At 37.4% G+C, this 20,597-nt stretch overlaps 1 protein-coding gene across 4 annotated transcripts in view; it reads left to right on the forward strand.

Annotated features, from left to right (window-relative positions):
* EHBP1 (EH domain binding protein 1) overlaps nt 1-20,597 on the forward strand; it is a 536,766-nt gene that overhangs the window by 63,120 nt on the left and 453,049 nt on the right. For all 4 annotated transcript variants that reach the window (XM_082851650.1, XM_082851653.1, XM_082851649.1 and 1 more), the window contains exon 2: nt 6,027-6,164. The gene's annotated coding sequence lies outside the window, so the exon portion shown is untranslated. The remainder of the gene's footprint in view (nt 1-6,026; nt 6,165-20,597) is intronic.

A 20,597-nucleotide genomic window follows, 5' to 3' on the forward strand; every position in this document is an offset into this window, starting at 1 on the left:
GACCAAAACTATTTAAAAAAAAATAGGCACAGTATCTTTAAATATAAGACCAACACTCAGCAGGAGGGAATGTTTAGACCGGGGAAATGGAAACTTGCTAAGAGTATTGCCTCTTGTCTTGGGACCAGGCAATTTTGGGACGTAAGCTGTATGAGAGGAATGGTGGGAAAAATCATTGTAACTATTGATTTCCTCTATTCCTTTTGTTCTCACTTTGCTTTGCCAAAGGTGTATATTTGGATTTGCATAAGTGAAATGTGCATGTGCACTCTGCTACCTGCATGCAAATAACTCTTCTGTCTGTATCTCCAGCTTGGTCTTCTGAGAGCAGGCTCACATGCTGGCGATTCCCTTTATAGGCAGATTATCCCTTCATATAAACACTCTAGACAGAACTCAGCCTTTCTCCCCTGCCTTTATACGATACTCCCCAACTACTCCCCCTTCTCTACTCCTACCTGGAAGAATAATACTTTTGTTCAATCACACAAGCCAAAATACCTGAGAATTGTCCATGGATATTTTCTTTCCCTTAGTATCCACATTCCATTAACAGCCAAGTCATATTCCCACTATTCTCTTAAAGTTGCTCAGACCCTTTCTCTAGTTGTCCATCCCACTGCTATTGCCTTAGTTTATACTTGTCATCTTCCAACTTTTCCTAAAATTATTACACTGGCTTTTAACTTTTTTTTTTTTTTTTTCCAAGCTTCCATCTTATCCCCTCTTCTTTCCACTGTTAAGAAAAAGCATACAGTGCTTGGAAATAAAGGCCAAGGCTGTGCAGTAGATCCTTTCAATGTGATGTGTTATTTAACAGGTCTACCCAGTAATTATTTCATTATGGAATGTACCACCACTGGAGTTGTTTTTTTAAATTATTATTATTATTATTATTATTGGAATTTGTAAGGTAAGGACTCACACCCTAGGCAGTTACATGTTAACATGTAGATTTTTGCCTGGTAGAGATGCAAACAGTTTTGTCCCTAAAAGAGAGAATCCCAAGATTTTATTGATCTAACACTAACCAGAACTGTCTCTAACTTAAAAGAATAAGCAACTCATTTTGATTCCTCTCCTGAGAGCCTATGTAAACCCCCATTCTTCAAGTGTCTTGGAATCAGCTTACCTAAATTACTGGTTCCCTCATTATTTAATGAGTTAAATAAGATTCTTGACCAGTGTCCATTCTATATTAACATGAGGCTCATTTTTAAAACTTTTTGAAAATTATACTTTGACACCATGCTGCTACTAATAGATTCTTTCCAAATTGCTTGTCTGATCATGTTATTTCTCTGTTTATTTCCCTTAATGGCTCCCTGTAACCTTAAGGACTGATGTTCACCCTCCTTAGCTTGACACCTTCATGTCCTTTATGGCTTTAGTCCTCCCTACTTTTTTAGCTAAATCTCTTGCCATCCCCTCACAAACACTTTATGTTCTAACCATATGACACTACTAAACAAGCAACACTTTCTCCTCTTTGTACATGCTGCTCTCTCATCTAGAACCCCTCCCCCATCTGACCTCCACTACCCTTTCCCCTTTTCCCTCCTTTCTGCATTATTTACCTTCAAGACAGCCCAGCTATCACCTCCTGTCAAAGCCTCCTCTGGTCAGAACGCATGCTGGGTTAGGTATTCCTCTCCTGTGTTCTCCCTGTGCTTCCAGCTATTGCAGCACTTGCCGTACCCTCTACAATTCTTCATTTGCTTGCCTGTTTCTGAGGCTAAAAGTAGATTGTAAGCTCTTTAGCCAGGAACTGAACTGAACATCTCTTAAGTACTTAGGTTTTGACTGTACTGTTACGAAAGTGATCTATTTGCCTCATCTGCCTCAGCAAAGAATAAATTTTTGTAGTACAATTGTGTCAAATTTAGTGACTGTCAACAATGTTTTAAGCATAAGCAAAGTTAGAGGTAGCCTCTTTCCAATGGCCCTTGCTCCTAAATTTATCCATTATTATGTAGAGCATTTTTCTTGATTTCTTCTTAATGTTATAGTCAATGAAAGAAAATAAATTTTTATCATACTTTTGTCTAATAGAGGTTGTTCCACGCTTCCTGATCGTATAGTCATTAAGTTACTCGGATTTTTATTCATGCTTCAAGTTTTGCCTACATTCAAAGTAAACCGTATTTATAGGCATGAAAGTGTTCCCATTTTTCCCCCCAAGAAATTTAGAGGAAATTATCTCTTGCTGGTTTTAAGGCCAAGGCTTCCGTTGGTACACTAAGTGTTGATGGCCCTCTGATAAGAGCTGATGTCACAGCCTCCCCCAGTGTATTGTGTGGGCCCTTGACTAGTCTTTCCTCTCAGCCACTTCCAGCTGTGGCTCATCTGCCCAAGCAACATTTCACTGTGTGATTTCCTATTGAAAAATGTTCTTCTTATACTTTTCTAAATGCTGTTCTGTCTGGAGCAAGTTGGTTCCCTTTAGCAGAAAACACTGTTTGTGAGAAAAAATTTCCTAATGAAAAGAATCCTAGATTTCAATGCTGAGTATCAGCAACATAAGGAACTCACACCTGCATATGAGGATTAGAACTTTACACGTGTGATTGACCTCAGACTCCAACCAAAGCAAAAACACCTTCAGGGAAATCCTCTTATGCTTTCACTCACTCTGAACCACCCCCCACACCCAGATGTCAAGGTTCATGGTAAAGTGTGGTCAATCTATGTCCTGAAGTACTTTGAGCTTCTAAATCTTTCAAAGTGTACTTTACCCTTTCATTCTGGGTTAGAAAAGCATCATCAGAAAAGCTGAACTAGAATTACTTGATGGTCTCATATTTGATTCCTCATTTCTTTAGATAAACAAGCACCTTCTTCTATTAGTGGATGCTTCTCAGAAGATTTTGAAAACCAAAGTCTCAAGTGATGTGAATGTACCTGCCTAGTTGCAGTAGGATTTGGTTCGATCAGTGGTTTTTAAACTAAGTTCTGAGTGTCCTAATGAGTCCTGCAGAAATCCCTCAGGATCAAAAGGGGTGGGTAGATGATGCTTCCCCAGCCCAGTTTCAATATATGCAGCTCTATTTTTATCCACTTTATATAAATTGGGCTCTAACACACATTTCATTTGGAAAAAAAAAAACAGGGTTCTACTGCTTAAAGATAAGTTTAAAAAAAGAAAACAGAACTAGAATCCTTTTTTTTGGATTCAATAGTGAGCTTACGCTGCATGCAAATAAAGTAGGCTTAAGATACTGATATTGCTGCTAGTACAAAGCAGTGACACATTTATTTTTTATTCATTTATTCTACAAATATCTATTGAACTTCTCCTATATGCTAGGCAGGGTGCTGGGTGCTGGGATATAACTAAAAATAGGCAGGGTACCTACTCTCATGGACCATGTAGTCTAGCAGAAAGATGGGCAGTTAATGCACTGTGATAACTAGGTATGTGTGTTGGGGGGAGGGAGTCAAGAAAGGCTTCTGAGTGTTAATGAAGCAAAAGTAGGAAAGTAGGAGTTTTCAGGAGATGGGACTTGTAAAAGCCTGTGGGTGAGAGCCATTGTGGCTCTCTGGAAGAACTGAAAAAAAAATGTGTTAACTCTGGAGTGTGGAGTTCAAGATAGAGAAGGTTTGTAAGCTATCTTAAGGAGTATGGACTTAAACTTAAGAGCCATGGGAAACAGAGGGGCAAAATGATCAGATTTCTTCTTTTAAAATCTCACTCTGGCTGTAAAGTGGAGAATGGAATGAAGAGGAGCGGAGTGGGGAATCAGAGGAGAAGCTATTAGAGTGTTCCAAGTAGGAGATGGGGGTCCCCTGGGTTAAGGGAGCACAAGTGCAGGAGAAGAGCTGTGGCCAGATTCCAGAGATGATGCAGAGTTAGATTCCGCTCAGTCTGATGATCGATGGGATGGGTGTTGGGTATGGAAGGAAGAAGAAGTATCAAGGATGCTATTCAATTTTCTGGCTCAGGCAACTGAGTGGATAGTGGAGTCATTTGTGGAGACAGGGAACTCAGAGGAGAGGGTCAGGTTTAGAGGGAAGGTGATGAGATTCATTTTGGACATGAGTTAGAGATCCCCATGGGCCATCCATGTGTAGATGTTGAGTAGACAGTTGGATGTTTAGGTGTATAGGTCAAGACACAGTCTGGGCTAGAGGTATAGCTGTGGGACTTATCAGGGTGGAGGTGGTGATCAGCATCTTGAGAGTGAATGACAGCTCCTAGGTAGACTAGTAGATTGTGAAAAGAAGGGTGACCTAGAAAGGTGGCCAAGAAAAAGAGGACAAAGAGAAGGAAAATAAGAGAATCTGGTGTCATAGAAATCAAGAGAAGAGAATGGTTCAAGGATGAGCGAGTGAGATACAGTGTTAAATGCTGCACAGGTCACAGTCTGACAAGTGTCTTCAAAATGCAGGCCTGCCTTCTGTCAGTGACAATATTCACAAGCTGTCTGGGATTATCTCAGTCTAGTCAAAAAGTTCTCTGTACTAATCCAGGAATAAATCTCATGTGTAACTGTACAAAAATAACCAGGAGACAGGGCTCCTTTAATTCTCAGTGGATTTCTATATCAATGTATAATTTTTGTAAATATCTGAAGAAGTTTAAAATCCAAACAGCTAATGATTGAAAAATCCCTACCCACATACATGTGGGCAAATAGCTAAGGCCGTCTCTGAAGTGATTTCTCTGAAAATCCAAAAACCAAAATCAAGAATTCCACATGGTCTACTCTTTAATGTAGTATAATGTTAGTATTATGTAAAATATAATAAATAAAACTTGGGGATAAATAGCTAGAGTAAGTGGAATCCACACACATACCCTAAAAAACTGCAAAGTCATGTTAACCCGCAATTACATTTTCCTCAGACTTACTTTCACCTTCCACTCAGCTTTCTTTACATTCTATCCCTTATCCCCCTTTCTACCTGTACTTTTGGCGATAACCTTAAGGGAGCTATGATTGTGGGTAAATATGTTGAGTTTGAGATCCTTCACAGAATAGGAGGTAGTGTTTCCCACAAGGGAAGTCATTCTTTGCAGAGTTCACCACTCTGTAAACCACATGGCTGGAAGGAAACCTGGGGGTTATCTAGTCTACATTCTTCCTTTTATAGTCAATGAAATTAGGGCAGAAAGAAAAGAAGTAACTTGAGCAATGACACATCAGGCATTGAGTGGGCAGCTGAAGTAGGTCTACATACAGCCTGCCCTGGATATATAAATATAATGCATCTTGGAGAAGACAGAAAGAACTAAAATATGTTCTGTCCTATTTTATACTGCAAGACTAAATCTGTTCATGTCAAGTTGCTAAATCATTCAAATATAAAATAAAGAAAAAGGTTTACTTTTGTATGTTTGAGAGACATTATGAGAAACAGTCCACAAACATGAATTCTCTTTTATTTCCTGTTTCACTTCATTTTATGCAGACATTTGTTTCCAAAGAGATCAAAGATAGGAAAACACACTGACTTATTCTGTGGTAGTCTGTGTAGCCTAGATCTTGGTTCAGGGTCCCTTCCATTACAGCACTCAAGTTCATCCATCATCCCTTTCCCAACAATGCCAATACTTTCACCTTCCTATGAGATGTCAGGGATTCATGTGCCTGCTTGGATAGAACTGGCAATGGGACAAAGAGAGACTGGGCCAGGAGAGGCTGTTAAATCCAACTGTCCCTGGGCCAGGTCAGTGTAAGAGGGGAAATGGCTTTCTGTGGACAGATGCACCCCTGAGCTGCCAGGGATCTTGATGGGATGGTAGAGGAGGCAGCTTTCTAATTATTGGAAATCCAAAACCCATGGTAGGTGATGGAGTGTAAGGAAAGACCTTAGACTTTGGAGTAAATGGACTTGGCTTAGCATCCTAGCTGTGCTTCTTAGAGGCAATGAGACTTTACAGATTTATTTTAACATCTCTAAGCCCTTAGTTTCTTCATCTGTAAAATTTAGTTGTGAAGATGCAATGAAATAAAGAATGCTAAGAACCCAGCACAATAGTTAATAAATTTTAATTTCTCTTTTCTTCACTTTAAATTCCTTAGGTTCCTCCCATCTCAAGCCCTGTCTCTTCACATCCCAACTAGATGGCTCTGCTAAAGACAGACTCAAGTTTTTACTGAAATACCCTTGAAGAAAACCTCCTCGGAACTTGGACCCATTTTTCAGAAGGAATTGGCACGGTAAGCCAACACTATTGGTCCCCCCCCGACAGTTTTATTGAGATATAATTGACATATATCATTGTATAAGTTTAAGGTATACAACATAATTATTCAATTTATGTACATGTTGCAAAATTATCACCACAATAAGATTAGTTAACATCCATCAACTCAAATAGTAACAACTTTTTCCTTATGATGAGAACTTTTAATATCCACTCTCTTAGCAACTTTTCAAATATACAATACAGTATTGTTAACTGTTGTCATCATGTTGTACATTATATCCTCAGAACTTATTTATCCTATAACTAGAAGTTTGTATCTTTTGATTACCTTCACCTAATTACATCATCCCCTGCTACTACAACCCCCACCTACTCCCCACCCCCTACCTTTGACAATTAAAAATCTTATCTTTGTTTCTGTGGGTTTGGTTTTTTGGATTCTACCTATATGTGAGATTATACAGTATTTGTCTTTCTCTGACTTGTTTCATTTAGCATAATGCCCTCAAGTTTCCTCCATGTTGTTGCAAATAGCAAGACTTCCTTTTTTCTAATGGCTGAATAGTATTCTATTGGGTGTATATATACCACAATTTCTTTATCCATTCATCTGTTGATGGACACTTAGGTTGTTTCTGTGTTTTGGCTATTGTAAATAATGCTGCAATGAACATGAGGTGCAGATATTTCTTCGAGATACTGATTTTGTTTCCTTTGGATATAACCCAGGAGTGAAATTGCTGGATCATATGGTAGTTCTATTTTTATTGTTTTTTTTGAAGAACCTCCATACTGTTTTCCATAATGTCTTTACCAATTTACATTTCTACCAAGAGTGCTCAACAGTTCCCTTTTCTCCATGTTTTCGCCAGCATTTGTTATCTCTTGTCTTTTTCATGATAGTCATTCTTATAGATGTGAGGTAATAGAGTGGTTTTGAGTTGCATTTTCCTAATAATTAGTGATGGCCAACACTATTTGTGACAGAGAAAAATTGCTTGCAGTTTATAATACCCAACTGATTCCAAAAGAAGTTCTTTGCTGAACAGTGTGATTGGTATGAGGATGCAAGATTAATAAAGTTCACTAACTTGTTCTGCATTGGAAACTTTTTATTTATTTATATTTTTGCAAGAGGTAGAAGGGGAGGGCAGGGACAAGGGACAAGGCAGTGAGATCCAGAACCAGGGAAAACTGAAGCTTATGTGTGGACAAGATTAAAGGGTGAAGAGGTAGCCGAGGGGAACTTTGTGGGGCACATGGGGATGTTTAATAGGAGTTTCTGTGAAAGTTTGCCATCTGGTGCTTGATATAACCCTTTCATGCATCTCTCTATGAAATCTGTAATAAAACCTGTGTTTCTAATAATGTCTCAGGGGAGTCGAATTTGTTCTTGTTGACAAGTATAGAAGTGCTGAGTCCTACTTCAAGGTGTCTGTGAGTCCAGGACAGGGCTGACTATGAAGTCTAGACATATCTGTGTCATATTACTTAGATATCAGCATCCTCTCCTCTGGCCAAAGATATGCATTGTTTTTAAAAAGCAGAATAAAGAAATAAACACCTAGAAACCATCATTATTAAGCCCAGAACCACACGTCAACTCTCTGAAGGATGAAGATAGTTTCATCTGTCAAAGGAACACAAAATCCAGAAGATTTTGGCTTAACCTACATCTTCCCTTTGTACCTTACAAAATGGTTATAGAGCTTCCACTCCAAATCTTTCTGATCTGGACAATGTCACTCATTCAGAACATTTACCTGATGCTGCAAAATTTGTGTGAAAAGTCAAGGAATAAAACAGTATTCAGTAAATCCTAAGGCAGGGACTCTCAGTTGACTGAGAACTCTTTCTATGCCCAGAAAGCTAACAGCAGCAGCCTTCCCAGCTCATTTGTGAGGTATTGAGGGAATGCGGTAATTTTCAGAGCTTCCAGCAGAGCTTGTGGTCACATTTAGCTCTATAGCTCTACCTGCTCATAACTCTCCTTGCTTTTTCACAGTGGAACTGGGTCTTTTAGGAAGCAAGAAATAGCTTTTAAGAAAAAGGTCTCAGAAAAACACATACCTCATAAAAACTGATAAGCGTGAAAATTGCTTGTAATATAGATGACAAAGTCCAGGAGAGAATCCAGGAAGCTTTGAAGATTTGAGAGTGGTGCGTAGTGTACTGCTTTGGAACAAAGGCTACTCAAATGAATAAGCTGCAGGGATTTGTTGTGGGAGCTTAATTGCTTCAAGACTTTGGTGCCACTTCCAGAACAGCTACTTGTTTAATTGGAAAATTGGTTTCTACAGAATGACTAACAGGTACAAATGAGTGGATGATGCTCTGCTGCAAAGATAACATAAAGATAGCTCTGAATGTGCTACCCTGAGCCATCACATAAGCCAGCTCTGAGAACTGAGCATTGTGATGTAGAGGAAAGAGCATAAGATTTAGAGTCAAATGACCAAGATGAAAACCCAAGCTCTAATATTTGCTACCTGTCAAGTAGCAGGTCACTCAGTTCTTCTGAGACTCAATACGCTCTTCTATCAAATGAGGTGTTATATGTCACGTGATTGTCATGAGGCTCAATGGATATAAAGTACAGATGGAAGCACTTATAGGTTATTACAAGATATTGAATATAGTTCCCTGTGCTATACAGTAAATCTCTGTTGCTTATCTGTTTTATATGTAGTAGCTTCTATCTATTAATCCCATACTGCTAATTTATCCCCTCCACATTACCCCTTTGGTAACTGTAAGTTTGTTTTCTGTGTCTGTGAGTCTGTTTCTGTTTTTGTATATAGATTCATTTGTATTATTTTTTAGATTCCACATATAAGTGATATAATACTATATTTGTCTTTCTCTGATTTACTTCACTTACTATGATATCCTGTAGGTCCATCCATGTTGCTGCAAATGGCAATATTTCATTTTTTTTTTATGGCTGAGTAATATACCATTGTATATGTGCACCTTGTTAAGCCAGTTGTCTGTTGGTGGACACCTGGGTTGCTTCCATGTCTTGGCTATTGTAAACAGTGTGGCCATGAACATTGAGGTACATGTATCTTTTCTTTTTTTTTTAAATCTAACAAAGTGTTTTTATTTTTTAATTTATTTTTTATTAAAGTATAGTTGAACTACAATATTGTGTTAATTACCGCTGTACAGCAAAGTTATACATATATATACATTCTTTTTCATATTCTTTTCCATTATGGTTTGTCACAGGCTATTGAATATAGTTTCCTGTGCTATACAGTAGGACCTTGTTATTTATCCATTCTATATATTGTATTTCAAATTGGAGTTTGTGTGTTTTCTGGATATATGCCCAGGAGTGGGATTGCTGGATCACATGGTAGCTCTATTTTTAGTTTTTTAAAGAACTTCATACTGTTTTCCATAGTGTCTGCATCAATTTACATTCCCACCAACAGTGTAGGAGGGTTCCCTTTTCTCTACACCCCCTCCAGCCTTTATTTTTTGTAGACTTTTTGATGATAGCCATTCTGACTGATGTGAGGTATCTCATTGTGGTTTTGATCTGCATTTCTCTAATATTAGCGATGTTGAACATCTTTTCAAGTGCCTGTTGGCCTAGATGGAAGCAATTAAAATTTTATTTTATTTAATTTTAATTTTTAAATTTATTTAATTATTCATTTTTGGCTGCGCTGGGTCTTCACTGCTGCGTGCGGGCTTTCTCTAGTTGCAGCAAGTGGGGGCTACTCTTCGTTGCAGTGTGCAGGCTTCTCACTGCGGTGGCTTCTCTTGTTGCAGAGCACAGGCTCTAGGTGCGCAGGCTTCAATAGTTGTGGCACGCGGGCTCAGTAACTGTGGCTTGCAGGCTCTAGAGCGTGGGCTCAGTAGTTGTGGCACACGGGCTTAGTTGCTTCGCAGTATGTGGGATCTTCCCAGACCAGGGCTTGGACCCGTGTCCTCTGCATTAGCAGGCAGATTCTTAACTACTGTGCCACCTGGGAAGCCCTAAAAAAAATTTTTTTTAATTTAAAAACTAATACATGTTTAGCACAAGAAACTTGGAAAACAGAAAAAGAAAAAGGAAAATACCAAAAAAGTACCGATCATTTTATCAACCAAGGAGAATAGATAGTATTTCAGTGTCTTCAATCTTTTTTATATGTATGGGTACACACACACACACACACACACACACACACTCTTCCTTTTTTTTTTTTTTTTTTTTTTGCTGTACGCGGGCCTCTCACTGTTGTGGCCTCTCCCGTTGCGGAGCACAGGCTCTGGACGCGCAGGCTCAGCGGCCATGGCTCATGGGCCTAGCCGCTCCGCGGCATGTGGGATCTTCCCAGACCGGGGTACGAACCCGTGTACCCTGCATCGACAGGCGGACTCTCAACCACTGCGCCACCAGGGAAGCCCCACACTCTTCCTTTTAAAGAAAAGTAACATTTTAACTGCATATGTTTTTGTAGCCTGCGTTTCTACTTAGCAATATATTGCGAAATATTTCCTGTGTCAATAGTCTTCTACTACATGTTTAGGAAAGCAATTTTTGTGTGTGTCTGTGTGTGGTCACACCGCATGTCTTGTGGAATCTTATTTCCCCAACCTGGGATTGAACCCAGGCCCACAGCAGTGAAAGCCCCGAGTTTTTACCACTGGACCTCCAGGGAATTCCCAGTAAAGCCCTTTTAAAACTGTGAAGGGCCATTCATATATCAGTAGTTATTATTAAAATATGAATGAATGAGTGAATATCCTCATCTCTTCCCCAATATACACAAAACCCTATGCATCCAAAAAGTTTTCCTGCATCATTCTATTGGTAATTCTCTAAATAAAACTTAAGGTGAGTGCAATAATTTTTGCCTAGCTTTTGTTATTTCTTTTCTAATCTTTTCTTTCTAATAACTAGGAAGACAAAAGTTACAAAATGAGATTATGTGCCAATATATTTTATTTTAAATGCCTTTGATTTATTCTCTTCAAATTTGCTTTAGCAATGATGCATGGCTTCTGTTGAGAAATGCTACATGTGTACCATGATGTTTCACATTAACATAATTTAACAGTAATTACCTGGAAGTCTGAACCCACTGTCCATTTGTTTTCCACGTTCAAGGGTCTTTTACTCTCATGAAGAATATATATGCTTTTGCTATGCACACAACTAGGAAATAAATTGCAACTTTGATTTGGAAATGGTTAAAGATGATGAATGGGCAAGGTAATTTGGTATGAGGATGTTTTGCCCACTTTCCCTACCGTATCTAATCTGGATTGAGATTTTGGAGGCATGGACCCTCTTTCTGACTCTGTTACTATTCATGCATTGTAAGCAAGCGACTCACCTTTCCTCAACCTTGGTTTTCTCATCTGTAAAATGTCAGGAGGAAAAGAGATCATCTCTAAACTTCTAAGATTTTAAGGCCACACTTGGAGAACCAGGTGAGCATCCTGTTGGCATACCAGAAATGCCCTGGAACAGCTCTAACTATTTGATAACATATTGAAATCTTTTGTATCACTTATTAAAATGCCCCTGCTAGAGCTTCCAAGTGCCCCCATTCTGCAATCCCACCACTTTCAATGTCCCTGGCCCTTCCTCCTGGACCTTCAGCCTCCTCCAAATTCTACCAACTAAGGGGCCTCCAGCTGGCATCCATTCTGGTTACTCAGTTTCTGACTCCATCCAGTTTTTAAATATTTTGAATATCCCTCCTGATTATAAGAAGCTCCTTTGCATGCCCAGTGCACAATGCATGCCGGCTCATGACAGAGGCTAAATCATTATCCCTGTGACTAAATCTTCTGAAGTTCACAAAATTGGAGACTATGTTTAGAATTGACCATTTTTACATGTAGTGGGTAGAAATAAAGTGAAAACCTTAACTGAACTTTGTGAGTTTTATCGATTTATGTGTAATTTAAGGTAAAGTTGATACATTTCTTTTTCTAAGTGTATTCAGCTGTTTCTATAGTTTAAAAAGTAAAGTGATTTTTTTAAAGTTTAGTTTTAGATTTCAAAATAGCAGGATATAGTAATGTATTCTTTTTTTATTTTTTGAATGTCTTTATTGAGGTTTCAGTCACATACCATAAAATCCACCCATTTAAAGTATACTGTTCAATGGTTTGAAGCATATTCAAGAGTTGTGCAACCATCATTACAATCTAATTTTATTACCCTAAATACCCATCCTCCTTAGCTACCACTCCCCATCCCCCTTCCCTCAGCCACTGGAAACCACTAATCTACTTCTGTTTCTATGGATTTGCCTATTCTTGGACATTTCATATAAATGGAATCATGTACAATATGTGGTCTTTTATTGATCGGCTTCTTTCACTTAACATTGTTTTCAAAGGTATGAGTATATTCTTAATGTAGAATCAAGTTGAAACCAGAAGCAATCCTGAGCTGAAGTTTGAAGACACAATACTATTTGGCTTGGTGATCCAGCTCCCCAAACCCCCCCCACCACCACACCCCGGCCTTCCCTCCCTAAGTCATTTCCCCATTCTGGACTTATCTCCTCTCCTACAAACAAATATCTTGTCAAAAGCTTCAATCTGTGAAGATCTGTTTTATCTCAGATCTCACAAACTCATTGAAAGTCAGGAATCAGAGGCAGTGGGGACTTAATACCCCACTATCCCCAGTGGTAATTAATTTAAAAGGATAATTCCTTAATAACAATAATAGTTTTCATTTTGGAGCCCTAACTAAGGGCTGGGTTCTGCACTAAGCACATTTCTATATCTCGCTGTAGGTAATTCTTGCTAACCACAGAGGAGTATATTAATATTTTAATTTCACAGAGGAGAAGAAAGAGGTTCAAAGAAGTTAAGTAATTTCCCCAAGGCAAGTCATCTATCCAATGGCAGAAACAGGATGTCCATCCAGATGTGTTTGATATTAAGGTCCATGATCTTAATTACTTCATTTCATAGAGTTTAAGACTCACATTTTTCACATTTTAGTGTCTCTGAAATTGGGATGCCTCTTTCAATTGGTGATGTCTTATTATAATTGGCATTGGTTTTTCTTTCTTAGTGGCACATAAAATAGTGGTACATCTTATAATTGATTATATCTTTGTTCTGATAAAACTTGGTATAAAACAATATTGCCTCCTTAAAGGAATTAACCTTTAATAATGAAATTTAAGGATTAGTGGCAAAGTTAGGAGGAGAGGAGGAGATGGGTTTTAAGGGGAAATTCCACCCTCAACATCATAATGTATCTCATAATACAAATGCTTACATGCTTCTTCTGTGGATAAAAGTTATCTGATAAATACTGTCCTCAGTCACAAACAACTATGTTTTCTGAATATATACTGAAATGGAAAAACTTTGAAATCTAAATTTTTCCATTGCAGTATAGAGCAATGATGGTCTTGCAACATCAGTTAAAGAGCTGTCATTGTTATTCGAATTGATTTTAATTGCATTTAATTTTTAAAAAATTATAAAACTGTTAAAGGATGATGTTCCAACTCTGAAAAAGTTGAGGAATCACTGACCTACAGCAAGTTGATATTAGGATATTAGACGTATGTTTGCAATGCCTCATGTATTTCTATATTTTCTTCTCATACTTTCTGCCCATGACATTTCTGAGAAGAAAGTGAATATAAATGTTTCTGCACAAAAAATTCCCTCCCAGTATTTCTCTTTCTGTTTTCTAGCAGAGGCATTCTAAGTGGACTGCCCTCTGATCTTTCCAGAGCAGAATGGGAATGAGGTAGAAGGAAGGAGGCAAGAGAAACACATGAGTATTCACTTGTTCAGTTAGGTTACTGTTGACCTGTTCTTTTTTCTTTCTGGTGTTTATCTGGACTGAGTCATAAGACTATAAGCTTTCCTGTCCTGTATAGAGATTCACCCCGTTGAGCTGGAGTCAGGATTTTCTTTTTCTGGACGAATCAAACTAGAAACTTAAAAGGAGAGAGAGATAGAGATGGAGAAAAGAGGGAGAGGGAGAGAAGAAGGGGAGGGGAAGGGGACAAAAAGGCAGGGGATAACATTATCATCAGATGATGCTTTTTTAAAAAAGAGCTCCCTCTGGTTGCTGTGTGAGAACAGACTGGAGAATTGTTCTTGAAGATAAGGATAAGACGTGGATTCTTGTCCCAACGCTATCAGATGCTGGATGACTGAGGCAATGCATTGATCTTGGTTTCCTAATGAGGTTAATTATGTCTGTCATATCTAGCTTACAAGTTGTTATGAGATTCAAATAAAATGATGCATATAAAGTGTTTTGAAGAAGCTCAAAGGGAGACACAAATACAAAAATTAATTTAGATGGCAAGGTGCTACATAGCAAAGCTTCTGTGATAATAATTACAACAAAATAGCTACACTTATTAAACACATATTTTGCATTTTGTCTTCACAGTAGCAATTATGAGAAAGATATTATGACTTTCAATTCAGAGCTGAGCAAACAGACTTAAAGAAGTTAAGCAACTTTCCCAAGGTCACAGTTGCAGAACCAGGATTTAAACCCAGGTGTGACTGACTCTTAAGCCATAGCTTAAGTCACTCCACTTACATCTTCAATCTTTTTCTCTTTATCACATTTATTGTGAGAACCACAGAAAATATAAGTACTTAAAGTAATAACTCATTTTGCCCACACATATTATTTATAAGCTTGCCTTCTTTTTCTTTTGTGTGTTGTTTTCGATTTATAAAACTTTTTTTTCTGCTGTAACTGAGTTATATGGACAGCTGGAATGATAGCAGATAAGAGCTGAATGTCAACAAGTAAGCAGGTCAGCCTTTTTCACCAGACTTAGGAGCAACTGGATAATATTTTTTGGGTTTGATCATTCTTTGTTATTTATATGATACCAAATAAGTTTGCTGAATTATAGAAACTTTTTTCTTTCTTTTTTAAATTGAGATATGATTGACATATAGCATTGTGTAAGTGTAAGGTGTACAAGATGTTGATTTGATACATTTATTATAGCAATGTGATTACTATCTTAGCATTAGCTAACACCTCTATCACATCATGTAATTATCATTTCTTTTTTGTGGTGAGAACAATTAAGATCTATTCTCTTGGCAACCTTGAAGTTTATAATACACTCTTGTTGGCTATAATCACTATGCTGTGCATTAGATCCCCAGAACTTATTTATCTACTAGTTTCAAGCTTGTATCCTTAAACAACATCTCCCCGATTTCCCCAAACCCCCACCTCCTGATAAATACCATTCTACTCTCTTTTTTAACGAGTTCAGCTTTTTCAGATTCCACATATGAGTGATATCATACAGTATTTGTCTTTCTCTGTCTGACTTATCTCACTTAGCATAATGCCCTCAGGGTCCATCCATGTTGTCTCAAATGGCAGGGTTTCCTTCTTTCTCATGACTGAATAATATTCCTGTGTGTGTGTGTGTGTGTGTGTGTGTGTGTGTGTGTGTATGATATGTGACAAACAGATGACATCTTCTTTATCCATTCATCTGTTGACCAACACTTAGGTTGTTTCCGTATCTTGGCTATTATGAATAATGCTGCATTGAACATGGGACTGCAGACATCTTTTCAATATCCTGTTTTCATTTCCTTTAGCTATATACCCAGAAGTGGGATTGCTGGATCATACGATGGTTCTATTTTTAATGTCTTGAGGTATCGCCATACTGTTTTCCATAGTGGCTGAACCAATTTACATTCCCACCAACAGTGCACAAGGGTTCCTTTTTCTCAACAACCTCATCAGCACTTGCTATTTTCTTCTTGGTGATAGCATTTTAACAGGTGTGAGGTGATATTTCACTGTGGTTTTATTTGCATTTTGCTGAAGATTAGTGATACTGAGCATCCTTTTGTGTACCTGTTGGCCATTTGCATTCTTCTTTGGAAAAATATCTATTCAGTTCCTCTGCCCATTTTAAAGTCAGATTATTTGTCTTCATTATTAAAATATATGTGTTCTTTATATATTTTGGTTATTAACCCCTTATCCAATATATGGTTTGCAAATATTTTCTTCCATTCCTTAAGTTGCCTTTTGATTTGTTGTTTGTTTCTTCTGCTGTGCAGAAGCTTTTTAATTTGATGTAGTGCCATTTATTGATTTTTGCTTTTATTGCTTGATATTTTGGTGTCATATCTAAAAAAATCATTGCCAAGACCAGTGTCAAGGAGTTTTCTTCCCTATGTTTTCTTCTAGGAGTTTTATAGTACCAGGTCTTATGGTTAACTCTTTAATTCATTTCAGGTTAATTTTTGTGAGTGGTGTAAAATATGGGTCCAATTTCATTGTTTTGAATATGGTTATCCAGTTTTCGCAAGAGCATTTGTTGAAGAGACTATCCTTTCTCCACTGAGTGTTCTTGGCTCCCTTGTCAAATATTAGTTGGCCATATATGCTGAGATGTATTTCTGGGCTCTGTATTCTATTCCATTGGCCTCTGTGTCTATTTTTATGCCAGTACCATACTGTATTAATGACTGTAGCTTTGTAGTATAGTTTGAACAAGGACATATGTTGCCTCCAGTTTTATTCTTTCTCAGGATTGCTTTGACTATTCAGGGTCTTATGTGGTTCTATAGAAATTTTAGGATTATTTTTTCTATTTCTGTAAAGAATGCTCTTGGAATTTTGATATGGATTGTGTTGAATCTATAGAGTGCTTTGAGTAGTATGGACATTTTAGCAGTATTCTTCTGATCCATGAACAAGGGATATCTTTCTGTTCATGTCTTCTTCAATTTCTTTCATTGAAGTCTTGCAGTTTTCATTGTATAGCTCTTTCACTTTTTTGGTTAAATTATTCATAAATATTTTCTTGATTTGATGCTATTGTGAATGGGATAGATTTATTTCTTTGCAGATATTTTGTTGTTAGTGTATAGAAACACAACTGATTTCTATATGTTGATTTTATATCCTGCAAATTTAATGAATTCATTGATCAGATCCAACAGTTTTTGGTTGAGTCTTTAGGATTTTCTATTTATAAGATCATATCATCTGCAAATAATGGCAATTTTACTTCTTCCTTTGCGATTTAGATGCCTTTTATTTCTTTGTCTTGCCTAATTGCTCTAGCTAGGACTTCCAGTACCATGTTGATAAAGAGTGGTCAGAGTGGGCAAACTTGTTTTGTTTCTGATCTTAGAGAAAAAGATTTCAATCTTCCACTGTTGAATAGGACGATAACTATGGGTTTGTTTTATGTAGCTTTACTATGTTGATATATGTTCCTTCTATGTCCAATTGTTTGAGGGCTATTATCATGAAAGGATGTTTTATTTTGTCAGATGCTTTTTCTGTATCTATTGAGATAATCACATGACTTTTATATTTTATTCTATTAACGTGGTATATCACATTTCTTGATTTGTGTATAGTGAACCATTCTTGCATCCCAGGGATAAATCTCATTTGGTTATGGTGTATGATCCTTTTAATGTGTTGTTAAATTTAGTTTGCTAATATTTTGTTGAGAAATTTTGCATCTATATTCATCAGGGATTTCAGTGTATAGTTTTCTTTTCTTGTGGTGTCCTTATCTGGCTTTGGTTATCAGGGTAATGCTGGCCTCTTAAAATGAATTTGAAATTGTTCCCTCCTCTTCAATTTTTGGGAAGAGTTTGAGAAGGATTGGTATTAATTCTTTAAATGGTTGGCAGAATTCATCACTGAAGCCATCTGGTACTGGGCTTTTCTGTGTTGGAAGATTTTTGGTTATGGATTCTATCTCCTTACTCATTATCGGTCTGCTCAGATTTTCTGTTTCTTCCTGATTCAGCCTTGGTTGGTTGTATGTTTCTAGGAATTTATCCATTTCTTCTAGGTTATCTAATTTGTTGGCATATAGTTGTTCATGGTAGTCTTGTATGATCCTATGTATTTCTGTGGTATCAGTTGTAATGTCTCCTCTTTCATTTCTGATTTTAGTAATTTGAGCTCTCTTTATTAGTCAGTCTAGCTAAAGGCTTTTTGTTTATCTTTTCCAAAAACCAGCTCCTAGTTTTATTAATATTTTCTATTGTTTTTCTGGTCTCCATTTCATTTATTTCTGCTCTGATCTTTGTAATTTCCTTCCTTCTGCTAACTTTGAGCTTAGTTTGTTCTTCTTTGTCTAGTTCCTAGAAATGTAAAGTTTAGGTTGTTTATTTGAGATCTTTCTATTTTCTTAATATATGTATTTATTGCTACAAATTCCATCTCAGAACTGCTTTTGCAGCATCCAGAGGTATTGGTGTGTTGTGTTTCCATTTTCATTTGTTTTAAGATTTTTAAAATTTCTCTTTTGATTTCTTCTTTGACCCATTGGTTTTTCAGGAGTGTGTTGTTTAGTTTCCACATATTTGTAAACTTTTGAACTTTCCTTTTGTTGTTGATTTCTAGTCTCATACCACTGTGATAGGAAAAGATACTTGGTATGATTTCAGTATTCTTAAATTTGCTAAGACTTGTTTTGTGGCCTATCATAATCTATCCTAGAGAATGTTCCACATGCACTTGAGAAGAATGTGTATTCTCCTGCTGTTGAATGGAATGTTCTATAAATGTCTATAAGGTCCATTTGGTCTAATGTATGGTTGAAGTCCAACATTTCCTTGTTACTTTTGTCTGGAGGATCTATCCATTGCTGAAAGTGAGGTTATTGAAGTCCCCTACTATTATTGTATTGTTGTCAATTTCTCCCTTCAGAGCTGTTATTATTTGTTTAATATATTTATTAAATATGTTCAGTGTGTATATATTTACAATTATTATATCTTCTTAATGAATGACCACTTATAATTATATAATGACCTTCTTTGTCTCATGTTACCATTTTTGGCTTAAAGTCTATTTTGTCTGATATAAATATAGTTCACCTGCTTTCTTTTGACTTCTACTTAAATGGACTATCTTCTTATATCCCTTCACTTTGAGCCTGTATGTGTCCTTAAATCTGCATCTTGTAGGCAGCATATAATTGGGCAAAACTTTTTTCACTTGAATGTATTGTCAAAAATTCTGTTATACAGACAAACAGAATAGGACAGAGTCTATGCTTTCTGTATTAAATTATATATATCCACAATGGAATTGGGCCCAGTGTCTGAGCTTTGAGCTATTCATGGGCTTAAATTTATAGCAAAGGGTCAAATATAAGAAATTCTAACTTGTCATATGTTCCTGCTTCCTCACTCCAAACTAAGCCAGTTTTGATGAAAAAAATTCTGTAATGTGAGTGTTGATGAAAGAGCAAACAGACTTTTTTTTTAATAACATGAGATTTAGGAATTAAACACAGCAGGCAGAAGATCCTGTAGGAATTTCAAGTGATATTTTACGATGGTTCACTACAGGATGTTCTAAGCCTTGGTTTACATAGCATGCTACTTTATATAGTATTCTTTATTCTTGGGATCCCAGCAAGAGGAGATATTGTATTGATATAGATAATCATCTCTGCTTCCTTCCTATCTGGACAGGCGGGAAGGGAATAAACAAAAATAACATCTAGCTCATAGGAGAAGTAGGAAAGAAACTTTAGAAGAGAAAAGGCCAACATGAAAAAGAAATGTGCAGTAGTGGATATTTTGAGTAGGATAAGCTTACATTATGGATCTCCTAAAAGATAAATACAAGTTGAAAATATGTCTGAATGTTTTAACTGAACTTTCTAAGAATTACTAATTTTATGGCCTTTGCAAGGAGGTATCTGCCACATCTTTCAAAATATCCAGGGGTCTTCTTACATTCATTTATCGTTTACTCTTCTTTTAATTATGTAATTAGTGGTTGTTTTATTCATCATGCACTTGTGAGGCAGATGCCAGAGACTGGGCATTTAAAAAGTACAAAAAGCAGAGCTCTTGTCTGTGGGCTGCTTAACATTTGGTTGGAAGGCCCAGATATATAAAATAATAAAAGGACAAAAGCAATACAATGACAGTGTTTCAGTTAGGAAGAAATAGCAGGGGTGTAGAGAAAAAAACAACAATATTTATATTGCTGTTTTTATTATTATTTTTTTTGCGGTACGCGGGCCTCTCACTGCTGTGGCCCCTCCCGTCGCGGAGCACAGGCTCGGGACGCGCCGGCTCAGCAGCCATGGCTCACGGGCCCAGCCGCTCCGCGCCATGTGGGATCTTCCCGGACCGGGGCACGAACCCGCGTCCCCTGCATCGGCAGGCAGACTCTCAACCACTGCGCCACCAGGGAAGCCCTCTATTGCTGTTTTTAAAGAAAACTGCCATTCTACCCAATGGAATAATTTAGTGAGATGAGCACTAGGAAGAGATTGGTCATGGGAGTTTGAGGGTAAAACCTGGAAAAAGCTGAATTGCGATGCTTCACAGAGGAAAATACTTCAAGGTTCTTGGTTCAGTCTGGGGGTAGGGGAGGGAAGTAGGGGAAGGTAAAGAATGGAAAGAGAGAAGAGAGGAGCCAGTAAGAAAAAGACAGGCTGGTGTCAGG

Source organism: Leucopleurus acutus, assembly GCF_964270905.1.
Source record: "Leucopleurus acutus genome assembly, chromosome: 12".
NCBI lineage: Eukaryota > Metazoa > Chordata > Mammalia > Artiodactyla > Delphinidae > Leucopleurus > Leucopleurus acutus.